The sequence below is a fragment of the Lepus europaeus genome, chromosome 17 (assembly GCF_033115175.1).
Source record: "Lepus europaeus isolate LE1 chromosome 17, mLepTim1.pri, whole genome shotgun sequence".
NCBI lineage: Eukaryota > Metazoa > Chordata > Mammalia > Lagomorpha > Leporidae > Lepus > Lepus europaeus.
In genome coordinates, this window is record NC_084843.1 from 12,245,214 (window position 1) to 12,261,400 (window position 16,187).

Consider the following 16,187-nt stretch of genomic DNA (forward strand, 5'->3'; position numbering starts at 1 on the left):
TTCACAACTTGATCCTTTACAAATTTACAAATGTAACGCTTTAACCTGCTTGAACTCAACTCGGCTCCCTGAGGGAAGATGTTAACCACCGCAAGGTGTTTGGGGCAGCTCCAGCCTGAGGGGCGGCGCCCGCCCCTGCCCCAGGCTTAGGAGCCTGAGTTCATGGGGTTCATAAGCCAAGGTCAAGACAAGGAGACAAAGGAGAGAGAGGGCACCATGAAGGCCTCAAGCAAAGATCTGGGTGCCTGAAGGTCGAGTCACATACAAGGACAAAAACTCCATCCAACTGAAGCCAAACCCAGAAAACCAAACAGAGATAAATGCCGGCAGGGAGGGGCCCTGTGGGTTCCTTCTTAGCCACCAAAACCCTCTCAGGGCTTCTGTGTTCAGACAATCTCAGCCATCTTACCCGAGAAGTTGTGACATTCACGTGACCTTGAGCAGGGCTTTGCCGGAAAAAAAAGCCCTCACTCATTCAGAGACTACCTAGAACAAAGAATTTTGTGTATTTTTTTTAAAGAGCATACTTTAGAAACAGAAGCTCCGAAGGGGGTAAATACATAAGGAAGACACGGTGGTAATGTTAGCAGGCACTACGTGACCTTGGATAAACATAGAATTATTATTAGCTTTTTGAATCAAACAATAAAATGTTTCGTCTACACAGCTCGGGGCATTCTGGAAACAGCAAAACTGTTAAGTTTGTGTAGGAAGTAGAGAGTCGGTGGAGAAAGGGGAGACATGAGAAGAGAAATAAGAAGTAGGGGAGAGGGGCTGTAGGAGCCCCTCTGGGCAGCTGGGGTGCAGGCTTTACCTGCCACATAGGAGCAGCCAGCTCTGTCACAAAATCAAAGCTTGGAAAGTTATCCCCACCGAGGAGGGCTGGATATTTTACAAATTCCATGATGGACAATGGAATCCATGAGCCTAGGAAGATGTGTAATTAAAGCTGGGTGCTAGATAATTCACAGGATTGCTTCAGCTACAACCACAACCATAAAAATACAACGCATACATTATGGGGGTAATTTTAAACGAAAGCTCTTGTACCTAAAATAATGACCCAGTTTCCCATTGCACTCTGCCAGCTGATCTTCATCGGAAGCCCGAGACAAATGGCATCTTACAGGGAAATGCACCCACCGCATCTGTGGTGCTGTTTCTAACAGGGAGGATCCTCTTTTCTAGTGGTTAAGCAACACCTCCACCTGCCTCTCTGTCTCCTCAGAGGAAGCACAGCCTATAAGCTAACGAGTCTGCCCCATCAAATTCGTCTTTAAAATGAACCATTGAGGGGCCAGCGCTGTGGCATAGCAGGTAAAGCCACGGCCTGCAGCACCAGCATCCCTTATGGCTGCTGGTTCAAGTCCTGTCTGCTCCTCTTCTAATCCAGCTCCTTGCTAGTGCACCTGGGAAAGCAGCAGAAGACGGCTCAAGTGCTTGGACCCCTGTACCCACGCAGGAGACCTGGGAGAAGCTCCAGGCTCCTGGCTTCAGTTTGGCCCAGGTCTGGACCCTGTTGCCATTTGGGGAGTGAACCAGTGGAGGAAAGACCTCCGTCTCTCCCTCTTTCTGTGTCTTCCTCTCTCTGTGTGAGTCTGCCTTTCAAATAAATAAAATAAATCTCAATAAACAAATAAATAAACCATTGAGAACACTCAGTAATCTCTGGCCACCGCATGTTCATTTCTACTATTTTCTAACAGTTTCGAATCTTCATGGCAAACAATTTTAATCAGAATAGTGTAGCTCTGAGTGTCCCTGGATGCATGTTGGATTTTCAAGTGATATCACTGAATAAGACCCCCCAGGGAAAAAATGGAACCACGTGGTGCTCACGGGAGCCCTGCGGAATCCCGGCAGAGCAGTGGTAAGGTGGTCTTGGGCCACGGCTCACACAGAATGTGCTTGTGAAAACAAAGGCGTTTGGCCTGTGCTTAGCCCCACTGTGTGCCCTGGGATAGAAGAGGATCGTGTTTGTGAACCACCGCCACCATCCCCTAAGTTGCTGTCTGGGACCCAGAGGCCAGGAGCTGAAATAATCTTTGAGTAGCACCTGACGGACAAACCCAGTGTCTCAGAGCCGACAAGCCGTGGGTCTTCGGCTCACACGTGTTTGTGTGCTCTTATCTCTATTTCTGATGCTGTTGAGACCTCAGGTTATTTTTAAAGACTCGAACATAAGAGAAAAGCGTTCCAGTGGGGGGTGGGTGGGGGGAGACCACAGCTCTATTTGCAGTGGTAATGTGCTTGCCTGCTCATCTTTGGGAAATATTTGCTTATTCTTCACAACAAATACTTGGCAAGAGCAACCGTGCCTTAAATAGTAGCTGGCACTGTAGTGGAGATACTGTTGCTTGAGGAGTGATGAACATTTCAGCTCCATGCAGTGTGATACTGAGCTCCCTGTGCTTAGGACCTGCTGAGGGCCAGTGGGAAGAAGCCCCCCTGGCTTTTTCTTGAAGAGAAAAGATAGTAGTGCGGTGCTCTGCAAGGTGGTGTGTGACCCGCGCCGCTGGTGTGCTTCTGTCTTATTTTTGCGTCAGATATGCTAAGAGAAGCAGCCAAGTGCTGTCTTCCTCGGAGGTGGTACGGGATGGTGGGGGAAACAGAACCAGAGATTGAGAGTCAGGCAGTGGCAAGCCAGGTAGCCAGCAAGGCATCAGACGTCTCACCAGATCCCCCTCACAAGGCCTGGTTTGAATTCTGACTTGGATGAGTTTTCTGTCTCTTCGAGCTTCCAATTCCAAATGAGGATAATAACAATAGAATGGTGCTGTGTTTATTTCAAAGGCTCAGTGGAGTGGGAGCATAAACATAAAGTTCTTACTTGTGTCCAGTCACTACTTTTAGCATTGTTTGAGGGGGGGTCAAATCTACTTTTCTCATCTGGGCGCTAAAACCCTTATAATTTCTTGTTCCTCTGTGAACAGAACTGAGATCAGAAACCGGTTTCTCTCCCAAGGGCCAATGATCAAGCAAAACAACCTGACTACTTGGTCCAGAAGGAAGCCGTTCTGAGAGAGAACACCATACATCAGTTCTGAGCCGCAAGTGTCAAGGAAGCAGCTCATTGGTTAAGACTATCTACTCGCTCAAAGGTTTCCGTTGGAGACCTTGGCCTTGCTCTGCATTTATCCTGAGCAATTATGTCCCACACGGACCCATCACCCCCAGTGACGCCCGCCCTGCCTTGCAATCGCCACGTTAAAATCACCGCTCCCCTTCCCGATCTGAGGCACCATTAAAGCCCTGTAAAGAGAGATGTTCTCTCTTACTGCAGGCCAACTGACTGTCTTCTCTTGACTCCATCAATGTTTCTGGTTTTGTTTGTTTTTTAAAGATCTACCCATCTATCTGAAAGGCAGAGCTACGGAGGGAGAGAGAGAGAGAGAGAGAGAGAGAGAGAGAGAGATCTTCCAACTGCTAGTTCACTCCCCAGATGACAGCCACGACCAGGGCCAGGCCTGATGCAAGTCAGGAGACTGGAACTCCACCCGGGTCTCCCATGCAGGAGGCAGGGGCCCAAGTACTCAGGCCGTCCTCTGGAGTCCCCCACACTCAGGCATATTAGCAGAGAGCTGGATCAGAGATGGAGAAGCCAGGACTCCAGCTGGCACCCATATGGGATACCAGCGTCACAGGTGGCAGCTTAACCCACTATTTCATGTCAGCCACTCTCTGGGGGTTTTTTAAGAGAGTGAATGGTTGGCACATCACTAGACATCTTCAGTAGGTTTTACAGTATCATTAGCGCATTGGAATTAAAACACACATCGGTCAAGCATTTGGCCTAGCAGTTATGACATGGCTTAGGATGGCAGCACCCCGTAACTGGGTACCTGGGCTCAGTATCTTTCTCCAGCTTCCTGCTAATGTGGACTGTGGGGACAGCAGCGATGGCTCAGGTGATAGGCTTCCTACCACCCACATGGGAGAACTGGATTGACTGAGTTCTAGGCTCCCAACTCCTGCACTATGGCCATTACGGGCATCTATGGAGTGAACCAGTAGGCGTGATCTCCCCCAACCCACCGTCACCTATCTCTCTGCCTCTCAAGTAAAAGTAAAAATAGCACATTTCAATTTATATGCTCCTCAAAGTACCCACCCAGCCTTACCAAGGGCGATGGGATGGGGTCGCAGCGTGGCCCTCTGAGACGCAGGTGGGGCAGGGCAGGGGGAGGAGTGTGATTTGGGAGTCGCCCCTTCCAAGCCCAGCAGCTCTGGGAGGAAGGCTCTTCCCGGGTAACTGGTCACCACGCAGCAGGACAGGAGGGCTCTTTGTCATTTTGCTGCTCTGGCGGGTTCCATGGGTCTTTGTGTCCAGCAACATGGCATCCCCTGTGCAGGTGGCGGGTGGACACGGCTTTCTCTGGACAGAGCTGCACTATGCTAACCTCGCCACTGTCCATGTCCCACTCCTATGGGGCTGCTGTCTCCATCCGTTCCTGCCCTCCAAGTCCTTTCTTGGAGCAGTGCTGCCACATTCTTATCAGCCGGCGCCGTGGCTCACTAGGCTAATCCTCCACCTTGCGGCACCGGCACACCGGGTTCTAGTCCCGGTTGGGGCGCCGGATTCTATCCCGGTTGCCCCTCTTCCAGGCAAGCTCTCTGCTATGGCCCGGGAAGGCAGTGGAGGATGGCCCAAGTCCTTGGGCCCTGCACCCGCATGGGAGACCAGGAGAAGCACCTGGCTCCTGGCTTCAGATCAGCGCGATGCGCCGGCCGCAGCGGCCATTGGAGGGTGAACCAACGGCAAAAAGGAAGACCATTCTCTCTGTCTCTCTCTCTCTCACTATCCACTCTGCCTGTCAAAAAATAAATAAATAAATGTTGTACAGGAACCACTGAGAAGAGGAGAGTAATGACAGAAAATTGCAAGGAGAAGTAAACACATCACTAAACTACGTGGCACGGAGACAGTACCCAGTCATTGCCCCTCTTCTCTGTCATGTACAGTGCACTGTGTCGGTGACACTATCTTTGTAACAAGGGAGATATGAGAATATCATGTAAATGTACTATTTTTACAAATGTAAGAAAAGGTTCACAAACATTTATACTTCAAAATCAGAAACGAACCTACGGTGACTTCCTCAAACTACAAACAAGCGCATATTCACCATTAAGCCTTTAAAAATCCTAGTCAAGAGCAATCAGGAACACCATGTCGATGCCAGAGTGACACTCCGTTTTGACTTTTTCGTTGTTGTTACCTCTTCATAAATAATCTTTAATTCAGCATCTTAAAAATAGACGCTTCAGTGTTGATGTGAGGACTCTCTTCAAGGTGTGAAATTAACAGGCACCAACACAGAAGAAGAGACCGTCTTCTCTTAACATTTTCCATGACATGTCTTAAAGACTGTTACGATCTGGGGGAGATCCAAAGAGCAGAGTGAGAAATATTTATAGCATATGAGTGTAATAAAAAGTGTAATCATGAACTAACAATACATTAAACTAGTAGGACACAGTTTACATTAGATCACAGGAATGAATATCAAAAATACAGGCAATATTTTTGAAAAAACAACCAGCAGTGAAAAATTTATTTATAATACAAACCAGACTCTCCAAAATAATTTGTGGTTTATTTAATTCTTACCGTTCATTCTGTGTTCTTTTGAATAAGCTGAAGGAAGGCACCCGAGTAACTATCTCAGCTGGTTTTGATTTTGATTTTGAATTTTCAGTGAGATGAAAACTCGAGTGTGTGTAACACAAAGAGATGGCATGTCACTTCTAGAAATTCAGATTCCCCCCTCAATGTAGATACCTACTCAAAAGAAATGTATTAGAATAAATTACTTTATTTCCAAATTGTCTCATTATTTCTGGACAAACAATAATTGCATATAAATTCTGAATAAAGGAATATCACGTTGCATCTTATGTGTTCTGCAATATGCACTCGTAGAAAATCATTACAGTAACAAAACCAGCTGCATGTAATAGAAAGCAAATGATTTACAATGTTACTATGAGAAACTACTTTATTTCATATTATCATAAAAAGAACAGAGCTGAGTATTTGCATGACAAACAGAAGAGTGCAGAAATTCCAAGTGCAACTCAGTTGTGTTTTCTTTCTTTTTTTATTTTTTGTAAAATCGGTTTTAATGCTGGAAGGTGATCTGAAAAGCCTACTCTAGAAAACATTGGCAATTATAATTTGCAAAGTCTTCCTGTGTCTAACAATGACAAGGAAAAGATCTACAAACATTAATAGAATATAGAAGGAAATACTTGGAGTAATATGTGCTTATAGCATAAATATCAATATCACAAGGACTTACATGTTGATATTTTGAACACTTTATTTCATTTAGACTAAGTAGAATGCATTTGAGTTCCTAAATGAAGCTTGACCTTGAAATGTGAACCACACCAAAAGCCTTCCATGTCTGTGCTCTCCTGTTTTATGTGTCAGTCAGCACATCTGTCTACCAACAGCCCAGGCCGAGAGACCCGGGCCCACTCCCGCCCCCACCGCAGGGGGAACCCTGTGCCGACTCGGAGTCCAGCTCTCCCCTCCGCCCAGCCATAGCTGCAGGTGGCGGAGCCAGAAGCACCGTGCACAGCCGCCTCAGGAAATACTGACTGGGGGAAGTCAGACGGCCTCTCTCTTGGCTATGGGAGGTGAAGCCCAAAGCCAGTGCCACAAGGAGTCCTGGCAAGGAGAGGGAGCAGATGTCTCCTCAATGTAGATGCCTACTGGAAAGAAGGAGTGAGAGAGGGGGCATTAAGATGAGGAAGCAGAAGACCTCAGGCCTAGTGCTTACGATGCTATTGAGATGCGCATCTCCTACAGGGGAGTGCCTGCCTCAGTACCAGCCTCTGGCCCCAGACTCCAGCTTCTTGCTAACCTGGACCCTGGGAGGCAGTGAGGGCTCAAGTCACTGGGTTCCTGTCCCCCACGTGGGACACCCAGATTGAGTTCCCTGACCTAGGCTCGGGCCCCTGTCAACTGCCAGCCGTTGTGGGCATTTAAGAAGTGAACCAGCGGTGAGGAGTTCTCGCTGTCTGTCTCTCTGCCTCTCAAGTAAATAAATAAATAAAATCTAAAAACTGTCCTTAAAAAGAAAATAAAGATGAGGAAGCTGACGGGGCAGAGGCGAGAGCCAGGACACGTGGACCCAGGTCACGGGGAGTAGGCAGGCGGCACGAAGCAGCCGAAGGTGCTGAGCCGGGCTGACAGAAGTTCCTGCTGATGCCGGATCCCCGACTTCAGCCTTGGCTACAGGATGCCTCGCCCAGGAGTGGCTCCCTGTGCCATTCCATGCTCTGATTTTGCCTCTCAGACCTCAATATGATAAACACACTCTAACCAAATTAGCTACTGAACCTATCAACTGAATACATGGGTATGAAACCACACATATCAAGTGTATATAGCCCATACATAACTTAATAATTAGTGTATGGTATTATGGATTATATAGTTATATATTGTATATTTGCAAATTATATTTATTATACAATAGCATACCATGTAATACTTATGTAACACTAAAACTTAAAAATTATATGTAGTATATATGCCATATATTTATATATCATGTTTATAAAATTGTAGGCTTTTATATGTGCTATATAAAAACTAGAGAAAGTTTCCAGGACTCAAACATTCATGTTTGAAATCCAAGCTCCAAGTTTTTGCAAGGGCTACCAAATTAGAATTCTCTTTAGTGGTCATGCTCTTTAGAGAAACAGCTAATTTAAGTTACCTAATAAATTTTATGGTGGGTGCAGTGGATGAATATAAAACATATTTTAAACATAATTGAAAAAATATACAAAATGAACAGAACCGGTTCTTGGCTTATGTCTTCCTTACTTATCACCATCTGTCGTAATGACACTAGACTACAATACCCCAAATATTACAGTAGAGTGGGCCAGCATGCTGAACCTTTGAGTCCTAATACGTTCTTGCCTCATGAATTTCAACATCACTTTTGCATGGTGGATGAAAACTATTAGGTGATCAGCAATATCAAGTGCTGCTAATTGACCAGATAAAGGCTGAAACGGGCACCCTGGCAATATAGAGGTGAAGAGGAGAGAAGACAGAACTGTGATTGGAGTGTGTCCAAGAGAAAATTGCGAAGAGAGTGGGCCGGTATGGACAAAACTTGCAAGAAGTTTTTCTCCAAAAAGCAGCAGAGGGGATGTTTGCTCAAGCATGCTTTTTCCTTTTTTTTTTTTTTTTATACAAGGACTATTAGAGAATATTTGTAAATCTGTGCAATTGATTGGGCAGAGAAGACAGATGAAGATGCACAAGGGGGAAGAGATAAAGCCAGATGCAAAGTCCTTGAGAAGGCAAAATCAGGTGAGATCCCTTACCTGGGTGTGGTGGAATGAGAAGGCCATACCAAGATGGCCTCTGGCAACAGAGTCTGCCTGGCAACAGGCTGTGATTGGATGGTTTCAGAAACCACATGACAGTGGAGTCTGCACTGTCTTCAGATGGGAGCACTGCTCTCTGAAACAGGACAGAGAGCGCTGGGGCAACTTGGGAACTTTTTATTAATGCATCCAAAATTTGCATTAATTTTGCAAGCAGCTACTCTGCCGTATCAATTTCCCCTGCAGTGAGAATCACCCAGCTCCAGTCTGCTGTTGGTGGCTCGCCTAATCCTTAGCAGTTCATTGTTAGGACCAGGTCCATTGGAGATATCACTTTGGTTTATGTTAATAAGTATATGACAGCCAGATGTTCCACCCCTGCTGACAGGATGGGGAACCCAAGACCCTCTTCCTACATCTCGGTTGGCCCCTCAAGTCCCTGGGCTCTGGCCATCACCCACTTGGCTTATGATTCATACCTTGTAGCAGTGCAATGTTTCTCTCTTTTTAAAGACTTATTTATTTATTTGAAAGGTAAAGTTACAGAGAGAGGCGAGAAAGAGAGAGAGAGATCTTCCATTCGCTGGTCCATTCCCCAAGGATCACAGTAGCAGAGCCAGGAATTCCACCCAGATCTCCCACTTGAGTCCATGGGCCCAAGCCCTTGGGCCATGTTCCACTGCTTTCCCATGTTAGCAGGGATCTGGATGGGAAGTGGAGCAGCCAGGACTAGAACTGGCGCCCATGTGGGATGCTGCTGTCACAGGCAGTGGCTTATCCTGCTATGCCACAACCCTGGCCCCAGGTACAATATTTCAGGCCACACAATGGAGTGACAGGCAAGCTGTATAAGTCTGTTTTCCTGTTACTCTACATAATCTCTATTTTGATTGCCCCCCCTTTTTTTACTCCTATAAAAGTTTATCTGGAAACTGTCATCTGGATAAATGCAATCATTTCAGGTTTTAAACAGAGCTGGGAACTTCTGCCTCCCTAACTTTCTCTCTCTGATGGCTCTAAGGGTAAGACTGAAGTTTGAGGCCTCAGGACAAAACCCCAGGCAGGCCAATGGCCTGGATTCCCCTGGCATCTAGGCGTGCGAGTCACTGGGTGTGGAGCCCGCCACCGCCAGTCTGCTCTTTGATCCCTGTACTCTGCATCTTCCAGGCCTGGTCTGCAGGACCCTGGGGGTCCATCAGGCCTCTCGGGGTGGGGGTGGGGGGGGCATTTTCACACCTTTCAGGAGATGACATTTGCAGATGATCTCTGGGGCCTGGAGGCTCAGAGCTTGCCTCAATTCTTCTCTACTGAGACTCCCTCCTCCCTGCCTGCTACTCCACTGCCGCTCCTGCTTCTCCAAGCCAAAGTGGCAAATGGGATTGGGGAACTTCGCTCCCTTCCAGGTCCTTCCCGGGACACAAGGCACAAGTGCTTTCGGATCCCCACATTTCTCCGGGGCTGCTCTCATCCTTTTGCTCCGTATCCACGTTCGGCTCTCTGTAGGTAGGAGAGCAGAGAAGTCTTGGAGACATTCCGCTTGTCCAGCCTTTTCAACCTTCTGTCCAGATCTCCCCTACTCTTCCCTCTACCCAACGAAATCTGTGTCTTGTCTTACTCTTTCATCGGTTCCACTACTGCACCTGCTTGGGCTTTTGTCCCCTCTTCCTCCACTATTTGCTCTGCAATGGGAAAGCAGAGAACTGACTCTTTCTCACGCCTTGATCTCATTCTCTGGAGCAGTGGGCCTGGCTCTCCCAGCTGCTGCCTCACACCAGAAGGAAGGTCACAAGGGGACCAGCAGTTACGAGGACTGAACACCACGTAAGTCATTACCAAGATATTAGCAACCTTACAAGCTTGTTAAGGCATGTTTTTCCAAGAAGGCATTGAGTTTGCCATTCCCCAATAAATTAGAATTTAGCCTGACTTAATGCAGTATATGACTTTTGCTCTGCACAGCTTTGGCCCTACAGGTATTTATCCACTTAACTATCACGTTCTCATTTATCTTTCACATGTGCCTTACTTTGTAAAGTTATATTTGATTGAATGTAGCGCGAATGAAGGTAAACTAGAATTTTCTTGTGTTTAACTCTGTTCCAGCTCTTGGCATTTGAAGCAAATTGATGCTGAGGAGAAAGTGTGGATGCTGACATGTGTACATTCAGCAGGTTCCAGCCTAACACCAGATACAATTTCATATATGTAAAACGCCTTACAGTTTAAAAAATGCTTTCGCATACATTACTGTGTTTTATTCCCCAGCAAATGTTTGACGTAGCTGGAGTCAATGTCGGATATTGGTTTCCTGAATGAAAACCCAGCATTGTCCATAAGGGACAGTTAGCGTTTTGTTCTTTGAGTTCCGTGATGTCCCAGCTGACTCTTTTTCCCCTGGATGGAGTTTGTCAACGTGTTTCCACCCTGCTGCGGTGTATAAATGCCAAACACCTTACGGCTGGCACTTCCCTGCGTCTGCCCTGAGTTGCCAAACAGATCGATTATCTTTTGCTGGTCTCTCTGCTCTCACGCAAGCGGTGTTAGGCCCTGGCATCTTGTCAAGGATGCTCTGATGAGTGCTCCAAGCCCATTGAAGGACAAGAGTTGTTCACATGAGCTGAAGGATGTGCCCTCCAGGTGTCCTGCACATCCCAGCCCTCTGAGCAGTGCCCAGAGTGCCCTCCACAGCCTCGCATTCTCTGGGATGAGAGTGGTAATGTTTGTGTTGGCTGCAGCTTCAGACTACATGAGATTGTGACATTAGCGAATTGAGCACCTAGTAGGTGATCAGCAAATGTTACTAGTATGATTATTAAAATAGAGTTAACAGATTTAAAGTCAGAGTAGCAAATGGGGGTTAGAAAACAATAGTTAGCAGAATGTTTGCTAAGAGGTTGGCTAAAGGGAGCATACTTTTTTGAAACCATCAATGGTCTCCTACCTGAAATTCTAGTATCTTAAAATATTATCTGGTACAAAATCTAATACTTAATTTTTAAAATTCAGCTACATACTTGTCTACATGAATCTCAAAATCTTTTTTTTGCACCAATAAACTTATCTCTTAATTTCATTTTCCATGAATTTCTGAAGTACCCTCATTTTAAGACAGAGTTCTCATTTTTCTTACTCAAGAATCTGATTATTAATAATTCTCATAAAGGTTAATCTGATTAATTCTTATGAACTTGCTAAAATAACATCTAGAAAGTCATTATTCAACTTTTTTAGAGAGGTTTGAAACATTATTGAGTTTTGCTTTTTTGCTTGGAGAAAGGACATCCAAAAATGTTGGGCTTGGGTAGAAACAGAACTAACTCAGGCTGTCCATGTGCTGGCTCCCACTTGCTGGGTGACAGGTGCACCTGCTATGGCTTGGGATCCTTGATTACTGGGTGAGGAATGGGGCAGAACAACTCCTGCCTAGCCTTTGCCCTCGGAGAGGAAGAAGGCAGCTATGGAGAGAAGCAACGTCACATCACCAAGAGGCCAACAACAGCATCTTTTGCGCCCTTCTCATCTGTCAGGTCCTTTACCCGATTCTCTGATTTAATCTTCCCAATAACCCATTATACAGATGAAGAAGCTTCAAATGTAGAGGAGTTTCTTGGCTTGATTGCCAGTGCTACTCTGTAGTTATGTCCAAGGGACAAAACCTACCATAGTATGAACAGTCCACAGAGCCCGCAGAGTAAGTTACCACTATCCAAGGAACTTTGGGATAAATTTTGTTTTGGAATGTTAGACGTCCTTGATTGCAAAGGGGTCTAAAATGTAAGACTTTACTTTCACAAAGCTAACTTGTTCCAATCCTTTCCAGTATCTGATTATAGACGGGAAAGGAAAACAAAAACCCTCAAAATTACAAAGGTTTAGGGTAAACCTTACCTTAGAAATTCATGCAATGTATTTCATACTTGGGTTAGGATTTTTGGGAAAATTCCCTTAATTTTTCTTTAGAGGGGCCGGCGCTGTTGCGCAGCAGGTTAAGCTGCCGTCTGCGGCACCGGCATCCCAGGTGGGCGCCAATTCAAGTCCTGGCTGCTCCATTCTGAGTCAGCTCCCTCCTAGCGTGCCTGAGAAAGCAGCAGCAGATGGTCCGAGTGCTTGGGCCCCTGCACCCACATGGGAGACCTGGATGAAGCTCCTGGCTCCTGGCTTGGGCCTACCCCAGCACTGGCAGTTGTGGCCTTTTGGGGAGTAAGCCAGGGTATGGAAGATCTGTCCGTCTCTTCCTCTCTCTCTGCAATTCTGACTTTCAAATAGACAAATACAATCTTTAAATTTTTTTTTTCTTTAGACCTCAGGTTACATGTATGAATCACACAACCTATATACCTTTTCCTCCTGCCTAAATTTGATAAATAACCATAGTAAAACACCATTGACAATTGATTTGAATATACTGCGAAGCATCCTGGGTAGTCTAAGATCCAAGCTTGGAGATAAAAGAAATTTAAAATTCATTTTTTTAAAAAATTCAATTATTTATTTGAAAGGCAGAGTTACAGAGGCAGAGGCAGAGGCAGAGAGAGAGAGAGAGGACTTCCATCCACTGGTTCACTCCCCAGATGGCTGCAACTGCTGGAGCTAGGCTGATCTGAAGCCAGGAGCTTCTTCTGGGTCTCCCATACAGGTGGCAGGGACCCAAGCACTTGGGCCATCCTCTGCTGCTTTCGGAGGTGTGTTAGCAAGGAGCTGGATCGGAACTCAACCTGGATCTATACATATAGGATGCTGGCACTGCAGGCAGCAGCTTTATGCCACAGCCCCTAGAATTCACTGTTTTATGGAAGAAGAATGTAAGTTGTTCAAGGTCATACATAGTATTTGTTGATTAAGTCAGATTATTTCTCTTAGTTCAATACTCTTTCCATTACACTACTGAAGTTCCTGGAAGATGGTATTTCTTCTGGTTCTATATGGGCAAACAAAGTTCTGTGCTTAATTTTGGCTATGCAAATCACCCATAATTATTCCAATGACGATCATTACACAGAGTTGCAATAGTCCTTTTGCTATGTGATAAGCTATCAGTGCTCTGAAGGTGACTTCCCCAGAAGGAGGTTAAGATAAACACACGGTTCTAAGGGAAAAATATTTGTATTATCAGATATTCAAGTGGACCAAAACATTGTTCATACCAGTTGAAAATTGCTTCAGGAGAAAAGGTCCTGGAATAAAAAGAATTAGACCCATCCTTGAAAACGCCATTTTCCCCACGCTGGGTTTTATATCAAACACACAAAACACAACAACTAAAGTATGACAAAAGTAACACGTAATTCATCAGCCCTTGGTTTCGTGTGACATAGTTCAAATACCTGGAACTGGGTGTTCCAGATCTCTTGTGGAGGGGAGCCATGCCCTTAGAGGGCTCCGCCAGCTCTCCACAGAGGACGTATTCCAGAAGTACTCTAGAAATAGTAAACATTCCAGAAATTATAAACCTAATCCCTTATTATTTTTTTTAAATCTCCTGTCTTGGATTTTAACTGAACGTGAAATAAGTAGATCTTTACAAAATACCAGGATAAGTTTATGTAACTCTGGTAATTGTTTATTAATAATCAGACTCCTCCAGTCCTTGTTAACCTTCACTGAAATCCAGAAAGAATCGTGATGATGAGGCCATTAAAATTAGAAGACGCACAGCGACGTAGTCACAGGATCTTTCCCTGAGAGCGATCATCTCTGCCTTCCGTTCTACAACAGGGGCACTCGGAGAATTCTGGAGCTGGAAGGGATGTCGGAGGGGTAGACAGAGAGGGCTTCACCTGTCTCCAGGTCCTGACTTCGGAGAATCGGATTAGAACTCAGGTCTTCTGACGCTCAGAAGGTTTTCCACAGCTTTACCAACTCCCCTCATTTCACTGTCAAAGAGGAAAAAGAGGTATGGTTATAAAAAAAACGAAAAAAGCTGGCGCCACGGCTCACTAGGCTAATCCTTCGCCTGCAGTGCCGGCACCCCAGGTTCTAGTCCTGGTCGGGGCGCCGGATTCTGTCCCGGTTGCCCCTCTTCCAGGCCAGCTCTCTGCTGTGGCCCGGGAAGGCAGTGGAGGATGGCCCAAGTGCTTGGGCCCTGCACCCCACAGGAGACCAGGAGAAGCACCTGGTTCCTGGCTTCGGATCAGTTTATGGACCGGATTCAATTAGATCATTATAATGCAGTTTGCTTGTGTTGTGGATGTACTGGAGTTATTAAAGCATGGAGGATGCCTCCGTGGCTGCTACTGTAGACTCTAACTTTACAGAGGCCCACAGAAGAAATCACTTCCCTACAGATGCTGGGTGGATCAGGGCAGCCTGGGGTTAGGCCCCAGTCTGCTGGTAAGAGCTGTTCTTACTGCATGTTACACGGCTTCTCCTGCATCGCAGACTGTGTCCCAGCAGACAGACAGACAGTCCAGTGAGGAAACACACCCAAATCACCAGTCCGCTCCTCACTAGTCAGTTGCTATTACAACTTTGTTTTTTAAGATTTATTTGTTTGAAAGGCAGAGATACAGAGAGAGAAGGAGGGAGTTGGGGAAGGAGAGAGAGAAAGAGAAAGAGAAAGAGAAAAAGAGAGAGAGAGAGAGAGAATATGAATCTTCCATCTGCTGGTTTACTTCTCAAGTGGCTGCAAAGCCCAGGGCTGGGCCAGGCTGAAGCCCGGAGCCAGGAGCTCCATCCAGGTCTCCCAGGTGGGTGCAGGGCCCAAACACTTGGGCCATATTCCACTGCTCTCCCAGGCACATTAGCAGGGAGCGGGATTGGAAGTGGAGCAGCCAGGACTTGAACCTGCACCCACATAGGATGCCAGCACTGTAGGCAGAGGCCTAACTTTCTATGCCACAGTGCCAGCCCATTATTACAACTTCAGATCAATTTTCCAAATATTTCTTTTTTTGACAGGCAGAGTTAGACAGTGAGAGAGAGAGACAGAGAAAGGTCTTCCTTCTGTTGGTTCACCTCCCAAATGGCCGCTACGGCCGGCACCGCGCCGATCCGAAACCAGGAGCCAGGTGCTTCCTCCTGGTCTCCCATGTGGGTGCAGGGCCCAAGCACTTGGGCCATCCTCCACTGCACTCCCGGGCCACAGCAGAGAGCTGGCCTGGAAGAGGAGCAACCGGGACAGAATCCGGTGCCCCGACTGGGACTAGAACCCAGGGTGCTGGCGCCGCAGGCGGAGGATTAGCCTAGTGAGCCGCGGTGCCAGCCCCAAATACGGTTTTACCTTCTGATTGGTCATGTGGAAATTGGTCTATCATCCATGTAGCTTTACCATAACTCAGAGGCTCTGCTCTATGTGTTCCTGTGTGAATTTTATACACATTTCAGCCGTTTACATATTTAAGGGGTGTGTGTCTGAAGTCTGGAGACTGTAATGACACCTTGAGAAAGCCTCTTGTTACCCGCAGGTTTCTAAACCTCCATCTGGAAAACAATTACTACCCACTCCCTAATGTAAATGGCAGCACTGACACGCTCAGCCCAGCTGGGGGTTTAAATGTGGAGCGCATTAGAACCGCTGTACACCAGATCTGTGAGATGCTGATGTCCAGAGAAAATCTCCCACCACCCTGGGGTAAGACTCCTTGCAGGACAAGTTGTAGCACTTGGGAATATTTTTATTTGTGACATCCTCTGCTCCTGGGGTGTAAATAGTTACCATTTTAACTTTCTGGTCAGATCTTATTCAACACAGCAGGCTTTGCAACAAGTTTAAAATTAGAATTTTCAGCACTTTCCTCTTATGAAATATATTTTTTCCCCAAGCCTTTGATTTTGGAATTGTACCAAACATTTCCGGACATATCATTAGTCACAGGATAATAATAATAATA